Source organism: Tamandua tetradactyla, chromosome 12 (genome assembly GCF_023851605.1).
Source record: "Tamandua tetradactyla isolate mTamTet1 chromosome 12, mTamTet1.pri, whole genome shotgun sequence".
Taxonomy (NCBI): Eukaryota; Metazoa; Chordata; class Mammalia; order Pilosa; family Myrmecophagidae; genus Tamandua; species Tamandua tetradactyla.
The window spans coordinates 32,183,567-32,201,393 of record NC_135338.1 but is presented as its reverse complement, the minus strand read 5'-3'; the positions used below and the strand labels follow the sequence as shown (position 1 = coordinate 32,201,393).

At 35.9% G+C, this 17,827-nt stretch overlaps 1 protein-coding gene and 1 pseudogene across 4 annotated transcripts in view; one reads left to right on the top strand and one right to left on the bottom strand.

Annotated features, from left to right (window-relative positions):
• Positions 1–17,827, top strand: part of NUMB (NUMB endocytic adaptor protein) — a 256,544-nt gene that overhangs the window by 83,105 nt on the left and 155,612 nt on the right. The gene's annotated exons all lie outside the window — the stretch shown is intronic.
• On the bottom strand, positions 3,619–4,856 carry LOC143651974 (DNA primase small subunit pseudogene; annotated as a pseudogene).

Genomic DNA, 17,827 nt, shown 5'->3' with positions numbered 1-17,827 from the left:
TATCCAGGAAAGTAAAGAAAATTATGTTTTTGCCATTGATTTAGCCATATGAAACATCTCATCACCCTTTTCTGGGTCCGAAACTGCTGTGTCTAGAAGTGCCATCTCATGCTTTGTATCAGCCAGCGCTGGAGAAATCTTGAATAGCTTATATACAAAACTCTTTACAATTTTTATATTATTTTGAAACTTTGCTTCTTTAGAGTTGGGGAGCACTGACCACTCCATCTCTACAGTCTGGGCTGGCAATATGCTGATCTTTTACAATTCTTTTCCCCACCCAATTCCCCTTTTTGGTGAGGTTTCTGTGAGGTCTGCTAGGTGTGCATCCTGCAGCTTATTGGCTTAAAATGTACCCTCCTTTGGTGTGGTCTCTTTGGGGGGCAGATTGGGAGAAAGAGAAACCAATAATGCAACTGTTTTGATACTGAAAATTGAAAAAATTTCTTTTTGAAATAAAGAACCAGTCCCTCTAAAAAAAAAAAAAAAGAATATCCTAGGTAATATTCAGGTAAGAATCATGAATTTTCTTTTAGGGATAAGACAGCATAAGGTAGAGTTATTAAAAGCCTTTTTCCTTTGTGGTATGTGCTTACCAGGCAGAAAAACCACCTGTATTCTAGTAAGAGAACCTATTGCCAAAACACCCGCTAAAGCAGAAAACTGACCTACTTAATCTAGACAAGTTAAAAAAAAAAAAAAAGTGAAATTGTACCAGCATTGAATCAGCCTCTTCCTTCTCTTGTGGTAGATGGGGTAGGGATGGAAGAGAGATTGAAAAAGGATATCAGACTGCTCCAAGTAAGTAAATAATACAGTAAGTGAATATTTAAGGACCTGAAATCAATTTCACTAAAAGCTATTGGGTGCAATTTGAAGGACTCTAAAATGCAACCCTTCTTAAACCATTTTAAACTTAAAAAATAGATTTCACTGAAAATTTCTAGGGCTTTCATGCTAATGATGTACAAAAATATGCTAATTAAGAGTGTCAGCCAGCTTTTTTTGTTTGTTTTGCAGGATATGGTGAATTTATTTTTTTTAAAACCTTTCAGTTCATTGTTCTGTCAGAATTACAAATAGAAAATAAAAATAATATTTGGTATATTTATTTGTAGCTTGTATCTCTCTGGGCTTTACCTTTATCAAACTCATTGTTCCTACTGTTATCCAACCTGATTTTTCCATACTGTCAACATCACTAGCTTCTAAGTTTTAGAGCTCCATATATGGCTATTTAAATTTTAGAAATTAACTTAAATTGAATAAAATAAAAAATTTAGTTTCTCAGCCATGCTAGCCACATTTCAAGAGGTTGGTAATTGCATGTGTCTAGTAGCTACCACACTGGACATTGCAGATACAGAACATCTTCATTGAAGAAAGATCTGTTGGATTGGTCTATTCTTAGAGATGCCTCATTTTGTCATGCTCTACTTTAGGGTTTCTCAGCCTCAACACTCTTGACATTTTGAGCTGGATAATCATTTATTGTGGAAAGATGCCAGTGGTATCCACACAATTGTGACAACCAAAAATGTCTCCAGGTGTTGCCAAATGTCACCTTGGTAGCAAATTTCCCCCTACTTCAGAACTGCTAGTCTGCTTAGATATTAGTGGTGTATCTGTTAGCTTTTGCTGCATACAAAATTTAGTGGCTTAAAATAAATTATTTATCAGCTCATGATTCTGTGGATTGGCCTTTTGGCTTGGGCTCAGCTAATCTCTGTGGCCTGCTGGTGGTTTGGCTGGGACAAGATGGTATAGAATAGCCTCACCTGTATGTTTGTAGGTTGGTTAGTTTTTGGCTGGGGTGGAGGTGGGGGGTGACTCTGTTCTCCATGTAGCCTTTCCAGTTGGCTAGCTTAGGTGGCCTAAAGGTTCTAAGAGGACAGATTCCAGTGTGCCAGCACTTTTAACATTTGATTGTTTTTTTTTAACATAGGCAGGCGCAGGGAATCCAACCCTGGTCTCTGGCATGGCAGATGAGAACTCTGCCTGCTGAGCCACCATGGCCACCCAGTATGCCAGCACTTTTAAAGCCTCTGCTTTATCTCATATTCTAATATCCTGTTGGACAAAGCAAGTCACATGGCCAGGCCCAAATTCAAGAATAGAAAAATAGATTCCACCTACTGATAAGAGTAGCAAAATCACACGAAAAAGGGGGATGCATAAAGAAATAGGAGGGCTTCTTGTGACCCCTTTTGCCAACAATCTATTGTTATTTTCTGGCAATGCAAGGACCATATAACCCTTTTGTTTCTTTTGCCTTCCCTCTCTTGTCTTTTTTGTCCTTTGTTTTCATTATTATTATTGTTTTAAGCCATCCATAGTTACTTAGTTTTACCCACATATTTACTCCTGGTATTCTTGATTCCTTCCTGTTTTACTGTGCTTCTATCTGGAAGTATATTCTTTCTCCATAAACAATTCATTTATTTTAGTGTGAGTCTGCTGTTAGTGAATGCTCTGTTTTTATCTAAAGACATTTTTTATTTTGCCTTAATTAAATTTTTTTTTGCATTTTGCACAATAGCCTTTAATATCTTTTCCTAAAAACTCACAAAAGAGAAAGGAATGCAAGATATTTCAGCACATTGACTGCATTAAAGAGGGTTTTATATAAACCAAAAGATAAAATTTAAAAAAACTATAGAAGAAACAATGTTAAAGGAATTACAAAGGAGGGAAAATTTTAAGTCACCAGAAAGCACTGGCCTAATAGCTTGTTACTTAATATTTCTCAAAAGATAGAATGTAAATTAGAACAACTGTTTTGTTTAGAGCAAGTGAAATCTGGCTCTTTAGATTTTGTCACACAAAACTGAACATGTAAGGAATGAAACTTTAAGTATTCTATCTAAATATATAAAAAGGTTTTTTTTTTTTTTACAAATAAAGCAGGTTTATGTTGGTAAAGATGGTTATTTTTCTAAGCTGCTTATTTTTTATTAATCCATTTACTCTCTGAAGGAAAAAGTTAGAAGCTGCAATTGCAACAATTGTAAAATACACTCTATGAAGTCCCAATATTGTTAATCTGGTAATTAATATTTTTTAATTGAAGTTTTGGTAAGTTTAGATGCTTTGTTTAAAGTGGTTTTTAAAATATAGGCAATGAGGTGTGGCCTAACCAATAAGAACATTAGTAAGCAAAATAGAAGTGACTGGATATACACTCCAGGTATATTTAATTTAAGAGACTAAGAGTTAAGTACAAAATGCTCACTCCTCCAGAAATTGGAGGTTACAGTGTGCTGAGAGGAAAGTCTTGGATATATTACTGCTTTATTTATAGTACCTGGTTGATTGGAATATTTATATCAGAAATCTTAGAATTATCTTTGTATATTATTAAATTTTACAAATCTTATCTGAAATCCAACCATCATTTATTCCTCCCTTTCATGCTCTTTCCAGGAACCCTAATACTCTCCCATCAGTGATCACAAGGAATCTTTTCAGCATAATTATTTATCAAGAAAAGGAAATTTTACTTTGATCAGTAAGACACATACATGGTTCTCTTATTAAATGACTCTTGATGTATTTAATCTTTGGTTGAAGGTAGAAGGTAGCCACGTTGGTTTGAGGGGAGGTTTGAGGGGAGTCATCTTAGAAATTTTTCTGTAAATCATTCTTCTTGAGAAGCTCTCCTTTTCAGTATTTATCCAGTTTTTCAAGAAATTTTTCAAAAATTTTTATGTAAAGAGCTAGACCAGTTTTCTTAATAATCTCTGGTTCCGCGTTTGACGTCAGACTCAGCATTATTCTCTTCTTCCTCTTTATTAGTGGAAATGGTACCAGTTCATGACAGATGGAGCCTATGGTTGGAGCAGCAAATGGATCAAACTGATCCACATTCTGCAAATCAATAGGAACAGAAATGTGACCTGTTTTAGGATGAACACTAAAAGGGCCCTTCAGTAAATGATTGAGTCCTTTACTAACATTCATATCCAGCCCTGGGAAACAGTACTGGAGCGTGATCTCCCATTCTCAAGCCAGGGCCCACTCTTGTCATTTTTGATATTCTGGCATCTGCTGGCTACTTTCTTCAAATGCTCCCAATGCTGAAGTGAACTGTGATACTTTCGGAAACCTTTCTGAAGTTCATCATGAATTGTTTTAGGAACGAGGGCTAGGATCCTATCCCAGATTGCTTTATTTTCAAAAATGTCTTGATTGACCAACGCATATTCTGCAAAGTTTTTTTTTTTTTATGTTTATAGACCTTCTGACGAAAGGGTGAATTTTTCCAGTGAGGTGAACTTTCTTTTTAACTTCTTGACTGCCCTTGAAAAGATTCAAATACACAGCTATCCCAGAATGCACCTTGGAGGACAATTTTCTGACCAATTTATCACAGACCCAACCACGAACGCCTCTCCTTCCAGAATATATCCAGAGATGATGCTTAAATCCAAAGTCCTCCTTCAGTGCTCGGTCAAATGGCCATTGTCATGAGGGTCCAACACTTAGAACATTTGTCTGTAGAACTCCATCATCTCACGTTGTCATAGTCTGTCATATCAATGTCAAACACCAGCTCTTTTTCCTGAGCATGGAAAGCTAGGTTCACGGTATTGTATTGAGTAAGTCTTTGGGAATACACTGCACCTATGTCAGTCTTGTATGAATTTATTTTCTCCATCTCCTTTTCCAGCTGGTTGTTGAAGGATTGGTAGCAGATGTAAATATCTTTCAAAGTGAATGGAAAATTCATGGTATTGAAAATTATTCTTTATTATTCCACCATAGTTGAGCCAGCGATAGTAGTGGGCCTAGGAAAAGAGTCTCCGGTAATAAAGCTTAAGCAGGTTGGGCAGCTCGGAGGGATCAAATGTCTCCATGGAGCATGGAACTCAATCCAGGCAGAATTAATGCAGGAATTGGTGGGAACGACCATTTGCCTTAATTTTCGAACAATATTTTCATTGAGTATACAATTCTAGGTTGGCAGTCATTTTCTTTTTTGCATTTAAAAGTTATCATTCCATTGTCTTCTGAATCCATTGTTTCTGTGGGGGAAACACTGTCTTTGATTTTCAGCAGGTTTCTAGGTGCTCCTGTTTGTATTTAAGTTGCTTGAGGTTTAAACATCTTCTTGAATCTAAAGTGTCAAGTCTTTTGTCAGTTTGGAATTGCTTCTGCCCCACTCTTTCACTCCTTTCATTCTGGGATTCTAGATACCTGTATGTTTGCTCTATCTCTGTGTCCCATTATCTCTTATGTTCTTTTCTGTATTTTCCATCTTTTTTTTACGCCTCCATACTTTATCTACTGACACTTTCTAGTTCATTTAGTGTTCAGTCTGCTATTAAAACATCAGGTATTGTATTTTTCAGTTCCAAATTTCAATTTAATTCTTTTTAAAAAAAATATAGATTCCTTAAACAATAAAATGAGAAATAAAAAATAAATGCATGGATTCCTGTACTCTGGGGAGAATCTCATTTTTTCATCTATTTTACTGAACCTTTTTTTTTTTTTTTTTTTATGTGGGCAGGCACTGGGAATTGAACCCAGGTCTCTGGTATGGCAGGTGAGAACTCTGCCTGCTAAGCCACCATGGCCCACCCTTTTCTGCATATTTTTATTACAATTATTTTAAAGTCTGTGTCTGATAATTACACTATCTTATTCCCTAGAGCTCTTTTTCTGTTGTCTGATTTTTCTCTTGATTTTCAGTCATTTGGCCGTGTTTTCTTGCATGACAGGTAACTTTGTCTTTTAGCTATTTTATTGAGAAATTGTCATATGCTGTATACTCTGTCAGTGGCTTTTAGTATAATCATAGAGTTGTGCATTCATCACCACAATCAATTTTAGAACATTTTCATTACTCCAAAAAGAAAACCTCTTGGCAGTCCCCTCCTAATCCCTCTATCCTTCCCCAGCCCTAGACAACCACTAATCTAATTCTATCTCTGTAGATTTATTTATATTTAAAGAATCCCAAAATATTACAGCTAACTATAGTCCACAGTTTGCATTAGGTGAATTTTCCCATATGTCACCCTATTATTAACACCTTATACTAGTGACATACATTTGCTATATATAGTTCATGGAATATATTATTTTTATATTATTATTATATTTGTACTATTCACCGCAGACATCATCTATTGCAGGGCTCACTGTGTTATGCAGTCCCATGTTTTATCCTTTAGCTTTTCTTCTAGTAACTACATGACCTAAAACTACCCCTTTTATCCACATTCACACACATAATTCAGCGCTGTTAATTATACTCACAGTAATGTGCTACTATCACCTCTTTCTATTCCCAAACATTTGCAATCAACCAGAATAGAAGTTCTGCAGAAATTATCAGCTCCCTATTCTCTGTCACCATTCTGTCTTCTTGTTAACCTGTAGTCTAGATGCTTAACTTTATGAGTTTGCTTATTATACTTAGTTCATATTAGTGAAATCATATAATATTTTTTCTTTTGTATTTGACATGTTTCACTCAACATAATGTCCTCAAGGTTCATCCATGTTCTTGCATGTATCAGGATGTCATTCCTTCTTACTGCTGAGTAATATTCCATCATATGTATATACCGCATATTGCTTATCCATTCATTGGTTGATGGACAGTTCGGTTTCTTCCATCTTTTGTCAATTGCAAAGAATGCCACTATGAACATTGGTGTGCAAATATCTGTTCCTTTCCTTGTTTTCAGTTCTTCTGATTATTTACCAAGTAGTGGGATTGCTGGATGATATAGCAGTTCTATAATTAGCTTCCTGAAGAACTACCAAACTGCCTTCCTCAGTGACTGTACCATTTTACATTCCCACCAGCAGTGAATGAGTGTTCTTTCTCAACATCATCTTCAAAACTTTTAGCTTTCTGTTTGTTCAGTAGTGAACAATCTACTTCTAGTAGATGTGAAAGGATAGCTCATTGTGGTTTTGATATGCATTTACCTTATAGCTGGTGATGTTGAGCATCTTTTCATGTGCTTTTTAGAGTTTGTATTTCCTCTTTGGAAAAGTATCTATTCAAGTCTTTTGCACATTTTTTAATTGGGTGGTTTATCTTTTCATGGTTGAGTTCTAGGATTCCTTTATGTTTTCTGAATATTAAACGCTTATTGGATATTTTGTTTATGAATATTTTATCCCATTGCATAGGCTTTCTTATCACTTTTTTGATAAAGTCCTTTGAAGCCCAGAAGTTTTTAATTTTGAGGAGGTCCTATTTATCTGTTTTTTCTTTTATAGGTTTGTGCTTTGGGTATAAGGTTTAAGAAACCATTGCCTACCACAAGATCTTGAAGATGCTTCCCTACATTTTCTTCTAGAAATTCTATGGAACTAGTTCTTATATTTAGGTCTTAGATAAATTTTGAGTTAATTTTTGTATAAGGTGTGAGATAGGGATCCTCCTTCATTCTTTTGCATATGGACATCCATTTCTCCGAGGATGATTTGTTGAAGAGACTGTTTTGTCCCAGTTAGGTGGAATTGGTATAGAAGTTTGCGGGGGGGGGGGGCATAGTTTCTATTGGTCAGTATTTCTATTTTTATTCTAGTACCATGCTATTTTGACCACTCTAGCTTTATAGTATGCTTTGAAGTCAGGATGTGTGAGTCCCTCAACCTCGTTCTTCTTTTTCAAGGTGGTTTTTGCTAACTTTTAACATGAATGTTAGATGCTGTTGATGATGATACTGTTTTCTAGAGAGGATTTAATTTTCTTGTAGTGGTGGTTAAAAGTAGGAGCAGCAGACCTTGATCTTGTATAGGTTTGAGATGACTTTAGGCTTTATTTTGACTTCTCAAGGATCTAGTTTAAATCCAGTTTCTCCCTACTCTGAGTGTTGTCCCTTGGAGGTATCAAATGGAAGCCTGAGGTATTTGCCAATGCCTCTCCTTGGCAGGCCGTGAACTCTAGTCTCCTGCCCCACCCCCCACCCCCCACCCAGCACTGTAAGACTACCAGTAGCTGCTTACCTTCTTTGCTTTAAAATAGATACTTTGCTTGTTTTTTTGGCCTCTTGCCCCTTCACTGATTCGGTTTCAGTAAATACTCTGAGTGTAAAAGCAGTACAGAATGTCCAGATTCACTTTTCTGTGATTGCCTTTATTTTGGATTCTTAGTCCCTCGAATCCTGCCCATCTTTGTAGCCCTGAACTCTGATCTCTAAGTCTGCAGCCCTGTGAGACTGCCAAAAGCTCTCGTGTACAGCTTGATGCTCCAGGAGGAAAACATAGTTGAGAATGTCAGGCTTTACTCTGGTATCTTGGTCTCTCAGGTCTTGGCTGCCTTTTTTGTCTTTGTGTTTTTTTTCAAATCCAGGTTTTATGGTTTTTCTGTTTAGGATTGGTCTGATACAAGCTACTCTGTAATAATTGGTGATGGATTAATTATTAATTCACTTATTAAAAAATACTTTTTAAGCATATTAATCATTGTGGTAAACTTGGGTCTAGGCAATTGGCTGTCTCATCTAAGTTGTCTAGTTTGTTGGCATACAGCTGTTCTTAATATCCTCTTAAGATCTTTTTAACTTCTACGAGGTCCCTGGTAATGACCCCCCTTTCATTTCTGATTTTATTTATTTGCATCTTCTCTCTTTTTTCCTTTGTTAGTTTAGCTAAGGGTTTGTCAGTTTTATTGATCTTCTCAAAGAACCATCTTTTGGTTTTATTAATTCTATTGTTTTTTGGTTCCCAGTTTTGTTTATTTCTGCTCTAATCTTTATTTCTTTTCTTCTGCTTGTGTTGAGATTAGTTCACTGTTCTTTCTTTAGTTTTCCAGGTGTTCAATTAGGTCTTTGATTTTTAGCTCTTTCTTTCCTTCTTTTCTTTCCTTTTTTTATTGTATAGTATAACATATATACAAAGCAAAGAAATAAAAAAGTGATTGTTTTCAAAGCACTCTTCAACAAGTAGTTACAGGTCAGATCCCAGAGTTTGTCATGGGCTACCTACCATACAGTCCTCTCATATTTTTCCTTCTAGCTGTTCCAGAGTATAGGAGGCTATAAATAATGTTTTATCATCACAATCAACTTTTTTTCTTCTTTTTTTGTAAAAAATAACATATATACAAAAAAGCAATAAATTTTAAAGCACAGCACCACAATTGGTTGTAGAACATATTTCGCCGTTTGACATGGGTTATATATAATTCTACAATTTTAGGTATTTACTTCTAGCTGCTTTAAAATACTGGCGACCAAAAGAGTTATATATCAGTCTAATGATTCAGCATTCATATTCATTTGTTAAATCCTATCTTCTCTGTATAATTCCACCATTACCTTTGATCTTTCCACCCCTCTCTTTAGGGGTGTTCGGCTATGGCCGTTGTAAATTTTTCATATTGGAAGTTTCTTCTTTTTTGATGTAGACGTTTAGGGCTAGAAATTTTCCACTCAGCACTGCGTTTGCTGCGTCCCATTAGTTTTGATACGTTGTTATTCATTTTCATTTGTCTCAGGAAATTTATTTCACTTGCAGTTTCTTCTTTGACCCACTGATTGCCTAAAAGTGTCTTGTTTAACCTCCGTGTATTTGTGAATTTTCCAGTTTTCCAGCTATCATTGATTTCCAGTTTCCTTTGATTATGGTTGGAGACATTGTTGTATAATTTTAGTCTTCTAAAATTTATTAGAAGTTGTTTTATACCCCAGCATGTGGTCTATCCTGGAGAATGCTCTATGAGCAATTGAGAAGAATGTATAGCCTGCTGTTTTGGGGTGCAGTGTTCCATAATATGTCTGTTAGGTCAGGTTCATTTATCATATTATTTAGATTTTCTGTTTCCTTATTGATTCCCTGTTTAGATATTCTGTCTATTGAAGAAAGTGATATGTTGAAGTTTCCTAGTATTATAATAGCAATGTTATTCTTCCATTTATTTATTTATTTATTTGGGTGCATGGTCTGGTAATTGAACCCAGGTCTCCTGCATGGAAGGCAAGCATTCTGCCACTCAGTCACCTGTGCACCGCCCCCATAACTCTTCTTTTTTTGCCCGTATTTTCCTCATATACTTTGGGTCCCTTTGATTAAGTACATAGATATTTATGATTGTTATTTCTTATTTGTGAATTGCCCTTGTATTAATATATAGTGTCCTTCTTTGTCTCTTATAACACTTTTTTTTTTGCATTTAAAATCTATTTTTTTCTGCTATTAGTGTAGTTATCCCAGCTTTTTTTGTTTTGTTTTGTTTATTGCTTGTGTGGAATGTATTTTTCCATCCTTTCACTTTCAACCAATATGTATCTTTGGTTCTAAAAGAGTCTCTTGTAAACAATATATATATAGGGATCATATTTTTTTATCCATTCTGCCACTTTAATCCATTAGATTCAGTCTTATTACTTTAAAAATAGTACTTTCTTCAACCATTACATCCTTTGGCTTCTATTTGTCAGATTTATTTTTTCTTCTCTTTTTGTCCTTTTGGTTACCCTTACTGATAATCTTAATTTCTATACACTCCTCCAAGCCTCTCTCTCTTGTCTTTTCTTTTCAGTTGGTAGAACTCACTTTAGTATTTCTTGTAGGGCAGGTCTCTTGTTAACAAATTCTCTCAGCTTCTGTTTATCTCTGAATATTTTAAATTCTCCCTCATTTTTGAACGACAGCTTTGCTGACAATTCCTTGTCATTTTATTTAAAAGAGCCTCTTCCTTCCCATCCCCATCCCTCACCTCCAACAATTTCTTTCACCCTTACCCTGCTTGATTTTTTCTTCATTACACCTACTACCAGACATATTTTATATTTGTTTATTGTTTTGTCTCTTTCATCAAATAGAATGCAACCACCATGAAGGTAGGGGCTTTGTCTCATTCTCTGCCATATCTCCAGAGCCTAAAATAGTATGTCCTATAATTGGTTTTCAATACACAATTTGTTGAATGAATCATACAGGTTTTCTGGTTTCAAATGATACATATTTTCAGAGCCACAACATTGTTTGCTTTTTTGTTTGTTTACAACCCCTCCCCTTTTTTCCCTAATATTTCTAGAATCAGATTTAAGAAGCAACACTCAGATGCTTTTGTGTGATATTGGAGGGGAAATAGTCTTTTTTTTTTAATTAATTAAAAAATATATATAACAACAAGCAAACAAAAACATTCTTAACATACGATCATTCTGGTCTACATATATAATCAGTAATTCGTAATATCATCACATAGCTGCATATTCATCATCATGATCATTTCTTAGAACATTTGCATCAATTCCGAAAAAGAAATAAAAAGACAACAGAAAAAAATTCATACATACCATACCTCTTACTCCACCCTTTCATTGATCACTAGCATTTCAATCTACTAAATTTATTTTAACCTTTGTTCCCCCTATCATTTGTTTTTATTCCGCATGTTTTACTCATCTGTTGATAAGGTAAACAAATGGAGCATCAGACACAAGGTTTTCACAATCGCACAGTCACATTGTGAAAGCTATGTCATTATACAATCATGTTCAAGAAACATGGCAACTGAAACACAGCTCTTTAGAAAATATTCTTTTCAGACAGTTTCTGAATTAGGTTTGGAAATGTAGATTGATTGATAATAGGTGAATAAAATGCCCTTCACAAGAGACAAACATCTGTACATTCGATTTCCTACTTGATTTTGGATAGAAGTCTTTTTTGGTATGTTGTAGTATTGGTAATCTTTGAATATGTTCACATTTTTATTAATAGCTTGATTGGACCCCTTCATAGCATCCTGATCGACTATTCAATTAAAGCTTTGAAAAATATGGTATATCTTAGATGACAGAATTGAAACCCCTATAGGTTGGTTCAGCAAGATGAGATTTTATAAGCATAAAGTGTTTTATTCAGTTTAATGTAGTGATTAATGACACAAACTACTTGAGTTTTAATCCTAGCTCTTCCACTTAAAAGCCATGTAACTTTGAGCAACTTATTTAACTTCTCCTTGTCTCAGTTTCTTGATCTGTAAAATGGGGATAATGGTAGTTATTGTGAAATATTAAAGAATTAATAGAGAGGTGCCAAGGTGGCGGCTTAGTGAGGTGTAGAATTTAGTTCATCCTCCAGAGCAGCTAATAAATAGCCAGGAACAGTACGGAATAACTGCTGGAGCCACATCAGTGACCAGACACACAGCATACACCAGTCTGGACAGGCTGGACCAGCGGCAGTTCCACATAGAACTGCAAGTCCCCCAAGCCAAGGAGGCCAGCGCCCCTCCCCCATGAGCACAGCAGCCTGGTTCCCAGAGTGGAAAGGAAAGAAACTTTATTAGCAGCAGGGTCTTAGCTCAAAGAAGCTCCACTTGCAGAATTAATTAACAAACTCTGACTACTGAAAATAGGCCTCCAGCTCAGATACACCTTGAATTAGAGCTAAAGGTACTAGAAGTTTATGCCCTGACACAAAGGGGCAAAATGACCGGGGGTTGGAGAGGATGGGAGTGGGCATAAAAGAGGTTTTTTGGATTGGGCAGCTCAAAATACTTGAAAAGGGCTGGACCCTAAAAAATAGGGGTGGGGGGGTACACACAGAACCTGGAGATACATAGAGCAATGTAACAACTTAAGCTCTTGATTAACAAACCAAGTAATGGGGTTCCTGCTCCAAAAAATAATTTTTTTCTTCTGTTTCTGCTATTTAACTGCTCAGCAGATAGAACTGCAAGGCTTCTCACGCTCCAACTGCCCCAGCCACAGGCAGAATTAAGCTTATCTGAGAGACAAACAGTCTGGTCAGGTGAAAAGAATTAATTCCGTAGAGGCTGTGCCTTCCGCAGGAAAGTGGTGAGGCCCAGCTTAGGTGGAATCCCTCCCCCAAGGAATTCAGAACCCAGAAACTGGAAAACTGAAGCAATTGAAGCCATCTTAAAACGTTTCCTCTGTCTCAACCATTCCCCCTGCAGGGAGAGTCTGCTGAAGTTAAAGGCACTGCATCACTTTATACTGGTGGAAAACTGCAGACAGGCAAGCATATTGGGTAGGATAAGAGAAGCAAAGAGTCTAGAGGCTTCACAGGAAAGTCTGTCAACTTGCTGATTCTCACCCTCTGAGAAAACTGATGGAGGTGAATCTTTCCTTCTGAGAGAAGGCCAGTCTTGTCTGGGAAAATCTGATTGGGGTCTGTAATATCTAAGTAGACCCTCCTAAGGAAGAGAAAAAAAGTCTCCATATAAGCAGGGCAAGAAACAAGAAAACAAGAACTGAAAAAATCAGATCAATTAAACAAAACCTGTGCTAGAGGTCTAGAGTAAACTGAAATGAATGTTAAAGAGCTGATACTGAACAAAGCCATCCAGCAAGAAAATCTTAGGTAAAAGAGTGAAAGCAATCTCCAGAATAAACTAATTAAGGAAGCAAATGCCTAGAGGTCAGCAAAAAAAAAAAAAAAAAAAACAAGTCATACTAGGAAAATTGAAGATATGGCCCAGTCAAAGGAAAAAACCAACAACTCAAACGAGATACAGGAATTGAAACAACTAATTCAGGATGTTCGAACAGAATGGAAAATCTCATCAAAACTCAAATCAACGAGTTGAGGGAGGAGACAAGGCAATGGATGAACAAAAAGAAGAAGTCTAAAGTCTGAAAAAACAAATCATAGAACTTATGGGAACGAAAGACATGGTAGAAGAAATGAAAAAAAAAAGGAAACCTACAACATTAGATTTGAAGGGGCGGAAGAAAGGATTAGTGAACTGGAGGACAAGACATCTAAAATCAAACAAGCAAAAGAAATATAGAGAGAAGAATGGAAAAATTTGAGCAGGAACTCAGGGAATTGAATGACAAGATGAAGTGTACAGATATATGTGTTGTGGGTGTCCCAGAAGAAGAAGAGAAGGGAAAAGGAGAAGAAGGATTAAGGGAGGAAATTATCACTGAAAATTTCCCATCTCTTATGAAAGACATAAAATTAAGATTCAAGAAGTGCAGCATACCCAAAACAGAATAGATCCTAATAGACATACTTCAAAAAACTTACTAATCAGAATGTCAGATGTCAGAGGGAAAGAGAATTTTGAAAGCAGCAAGAGAAAAGCAATCCATCACATATGAGGAAAGCCCAATAAGACTATGTGTAGATTTCTGAGCAGAAACCTTGGAGACAAGAAAACAGTGGTATGATATATTCAGGATTCTAAAAGAGAAAAACTGCCAACCAAGAATTCTATATCCAGCAAAATTGTCCTTCAAAAATGAGGGGGAAATTAAAATATTTGTGACCAAGAGACTTACTCTGCAAGAAATACTAAAGGGAGCACTAGAGACAGATAGGAAAAGGCAGGAGAGAGAGATGTGGAGAATAGTGTAGAAATGAAGTCAATTATAAAGGTAAAAAGAGAAAAAAAATTAGATATATAAAATCCAAAAGGAAAAATGGTAGAAGAAAGTACTGCCCGTACAGTAATAACACTAAATGTTAATGGATTTAACTTCCCAATCAAAAGACATATACTGGCAGAATGGATTAAAAAACAGGATTCATCTATATGCTGTCTACAAGGAGATGCATTTTAGACCCAAGGGCAAACATAGGTTGAAAGTGAAAGGTTGGAAAAAGATTTCATGCAAACAACAATCAGAAAAGAGCAAGAGTAGCTATACCAATATCCAACAAATTAGACTTCAAATGTAAAACAATGAAGAGAAACAAAAAAGGACTCTATGTATTAATAAAAGGAACAATTCAAAAAGAAGACGTAACAATCATAAATATTTATGCACCAAGTCAGAGTGCTCCAGAATGCATGAGGAAAACACTGAAAAGAGAAATATATACATCTACCATAATAGTTGGAGACTTCAATTCCCCACTCTCATCAGTGGCTAGAACATCTAGACAGTGGATCAGTAAAGAAACAGAAAATTTGAATAATACAATAAACAAACTAGACTTAACAGACATTTATAGAACATTACACCCCCACAACAGCAGGTTACACCTTTTTTCTCAAGTGCTCATGGATCATTCTCAAGGACAGACCATATCCTCGGTCACAAAGCTAGTGTCAATAAATTTTAAAAGATTGAACTCATACAAAACACTTTCTCAGACCATAAAGGAATGAAGTTGGAAATCAGTAACAGGCAGAGGGCCAGAAAATTCACAAATATACGGAGGCCCAACAACATACTCTTCAACAACCAGTGGGTCAAGGAAGAAATTACAAGAGAAATCAGTAATTATCTCAAGGCAAATGAAAATGAAAACACAACATATCAAAATCTATGGGATGCAGCAAAGGCAGTGCCAAGATGGAAATTTATTGACGTAAATGCCTCTATCAAAAAAGAAGAAAGAACAAAATTCAAGAAATTAACTGTTCACTTCGAAAAACTAGAGAAAGAACAGCAAACTAACCCCAGAACAAGCAAAGGGAAAGAAATAACGAAGGTTAGAGCCAAAATAAATTAAATTGAGACCATGAAAACAATTGAGAAAAAACCAATAGTTGGTTTTATGAGAAAATCAACAAAATTGATGGACCCTTAGCTGGGTTGACAAAAAGGAAAAGAACCGGGATGCAAATAAATAAAATTAGAAATGGAAGAGAAGACTTAATCACTGACCCTGCAGAAATGAAGAAGGTAATGAGAGGTACTATGAAACTTTATGCTAATAAACTAGACAATGTAGATGAAATGGACAGGTTCTTAGAAAGGCATGAACAACCAACATTGACTTGAGAAGAAATAAATGATCTCAACAACCAATCACAAGTAAAGAAATTGAATCAGTCATCAAGAAGCTCCCAAAAAAGAAAAGTTCAGGACCAAATGGCTTCACATGTGAATTCTACCAAACATTCAAGAAAGAATTAGTACCAATTCTGTTCAAACTCTTCAAAAAAATTGGAGAGAAGGGAAGGCTACCTGACTTATTCTATGAAGTCAACATCACCTTCATACCAAAGCCAAACAAAGATACTACAAGAAAAAATTACAGACCAATTTCTCTAATGAATATATATCCAAAAATCCTCAACAAAATTCTTGCAAATCAAATCCAGCAACACATTAAAAGAATTATACACCATAACCAAGTGGGATTTATTCTAGGTATGCAAGGATGGTTCAACATAAGAAAATTGATTAATGAAATACACCATATCAACAAATCAAAGCAGAAAAACCACATAATCATCTTGATTGATGCAGGAAAGGCATTTGACGAAATTCAACATCTTTCCTTGATGAAAACACTTTAAAGGATAGGAATAGAAGGGAACTTCCTTAACATGATAAAGGGAATATATGAAAAACCCACAGCTAACATCATCCTTGATGGGGAAAGACTGAAAGCTTTCCACCTAAGATGAGGAACAAGACAAGGGTATCCACTGTCACCATTGTTATTCAACGTTGTATTGGAAGTTCTAGCCCTGAATAGCTAAAAGTATCTTGAGAAAGAAAAATGAAGTGGGAGGTCTCACATTACCCAATTATAAAGCATTTTACAAAGCTACAGTGGTCAAAACACCATGGTGCTGGTATGGTTTGCTTAGAAGGCCTAGAAGCAATGACTCCCCAGTAACAATTAACACATCTAACACCCATATTTGGTTTCAAAATCATTCTCCGCTGATAGGAAACCAAAACTCCTTAGATAAATGGCTTGTGGAGGTTTAAAGTTGTTGTTATATAACCTTGAAAAAGCCATGTTCTTTTAATCCATTCCTGTGGATGTAGACCTGTTATGGGTGGGAACTTTAGCTTAGGTTATTTCAATTGAGATGTGACTGACTTCATTCCAGGGGGGATGTCTTAATCCTCTCACTAGAGTCCTTTATAAAAGGATAAGAGCCAAAAAGATGAAAGTAAGAGAAGCTCACAGAGACAAGCCCCAGAGTAGCTAAGGGAGGACCCAAACAGAACAAAGAGGAAGCCACTGAAGCCAGAAGCTGAAAGCAACAAAACTTGGAAGAAAGAACCAACATATGCCTGCCAGGTGCCTTCCCATATGACAGAGGTGTCCCAGATGCTAACATCCTGCCTTTAGGGTTCAGGCAGTGTCTTGTTGAGGCCTTGAGTTGGATATTTTCACAGCCCAAGAACTGTAAGTTGTAAATTAATAAATCCCCATGGTAAAGACCAACCCATTTCAGGTATATTAGTTTTTCTGAGCTTTACCAAACCAAAACATGCCTGGCCCCAGAAAGAACTGGATCCAGGAAAGTATAGATGCGTCTGGAACATTTTTTGTGTGTCAGAAAGTAAGAAAGTCTTCAAAGAGTGATGGGACATGCCAAAAGGAACAAGAGCCAGTTTGAATAGATTCCCATTGGCCAAATTTAGGAAAATTTATATATCAAAGTAAATAATGACAGACACACACTGAAAAAATAAGACTCCATAGGTCCATACAAATATAAATAAATGAATAACTAAACAAATAATTGGGGTTAAAGAGAAAGTTCTCCCTTGCAGTAAAATGGCAAATAAATGTAAAAACATTGGAGTAACAAAATGACCTTTTGGAAACAATTATGATAGTACTTGATTCACACAAATATCATGTATGGGTGCCAAAAATATTGAGTGAAAGTTTGATGAAGAGTAGGGTATTTACATAGTCTCAAGGTAGTTCCTTATAAAATATTTACTTTCTACAGAGGGAAAAATAGTAACTTTACAGTGGAGGAACTTGGCAGTTAGCCTCTTACCAAGTTATCAAAGTTAACACCACTTATCATGGGACCGACTGACATCTTATGGCTTCTGATATGATACAGTGAGAAGGTTTCAGTACTGCATTGTGACATACTACCAAAAATGTATAACCTCAGCCTAAACATGAAAGGTCATCAGACACACCTAAATTGAAAGAC